Genomic DNA, 1559 nt, shown 5'->3' with positions numbered 1-1559 from the left:
GAGCTCTTATACAGCAGGACCTAGATGACCTTTCAGGGAAAATGTTAAATGAAACCGTATCACAATATCTTAAATATAATGATTTATACTGTGCCTTTTTTTTTTAGCTTCACTTGGTTTGTTTCTCATCTTGAGCAGCCATTTAAATTTATTTGGTACAAAAACTGGTACAAAAACAGAAACCCAGAGAAAAGTCTTTCACAAACACACATTTATTGTTAATGGAGTCCCTGTGCAATGGATCATGGTACACAGTGAGCATAAAAACAGAGTACATGCAGCTAAATGAGACCTGATGAGTGATATTTATTCACATTTGAGATCAGTTGTTTGCATAGACTTACTACTGTAACACCCATCACAAAACAGTAACAAGAGTTTACATCATGTTGCAGTTTCTGGAATAATTTTGGTATTACTTTCCCATTTATATCTGTCCTGGCTGATCTTAAAAATAATTTTTAGACACACATTTCATCCCTGAAAGTATTGCAAATTACATAAACTCTTAACTACTCCATGAAAAACTCCCAGAAAAGTGCACAATTAGCACCAGAAGATTATAAAAAAAAAGTTTGCTGTTTATAATGGACTGAAATTAATTTATGCACCACTGAGAGCATACAGTAACATGTGAATTATAAATAAAAGCATAGGTTAAATAAATCAAGAGTAACACGGTGAAAGTAAAGTACACAATACAGGGACAGAATAAGTCATATTTATGATTTTACAAATGTTTAAAAAAAAACACTATATTGTGAAAATGGAAAGTACATATGTTGATGTCCTTAAGATAAATAACACAAGGATTTAAGATCCACAGTAGGAATAAAGTCAGTTCATCAGTTCATCACATGCACAATAACTGTTGAACAATGTCTTGTACTGTGCAAAAATTACAAAAGTAAAAACTGATACAGTACAGCTCAAAAAGTGTTTTTTCACTATTTATACACAAAGGGTTCACTACTTTAAGAATATATTTAAAGCTCCGGGCCATAAATGTTCATTCCCAGCATAACTGCTTTCCAGGACTGTTTGCAACATTGTAACAACATACTCCTTTATACTCATGGATGTTAAAAAAGCTTCAAGTACATACTAAACAAATTCCAAACCTTGAACATGTTAAATATATTAAAGCAGTCAACCATTTAGCAAGCATTTATTAATACAATGAATTATCAAACTAATAAAACTTTCATCCGGAAAATGTGTTTAACAATGTATTAAATAAATTAATCTTCAGCATATACATCAGCCATTGTTACCCTTTAGGAATCAGGAAAGTCACCGAAAAATTATTAAAAAGGTATATTAAAAAATGGAAAGAAGGCATAAATACTTTAGCATGTTAATAAACAAACAAACAGAAGTGTGTGTTGAAAGATGGTAGCGAATGACCTATTTCTTCCAGAATACTGACATCCATCAATAAAGTGCATAACTCAAACAGAAGAATTAAAATTAGATATAAAAATCATAAATGAACAGAAAACGTGAACAAACTGCATTTTGATGTCAGGTAAAGTAGATCAGAAAAGGACTTACTAAGA

Source organism: Sinocyclocheilus anshuiensis, unplaced genomic scaffold, assembly GCF_001515605.1.
Source record: "Sinocyclocheilus anshuiensis isolate Anshui unplaced genomic scaffold, SAMN03320099.WGS_v1.1 scaffold407, whole genome shotgun sequence".
Taxonomy (NCBI): domain Eukaryota; kingdom Metazoa; phylum Chordata; class Actinopteri; order Cypriniformes; family Cyprinidae; genus Sinocyclocheilus; species Sinocyclocheilus anshuiensis.
The sequence above is the reverse complement of the archived record's forward strand: the minus strand, read 5'-3'. Positions refer to the sequence as shown.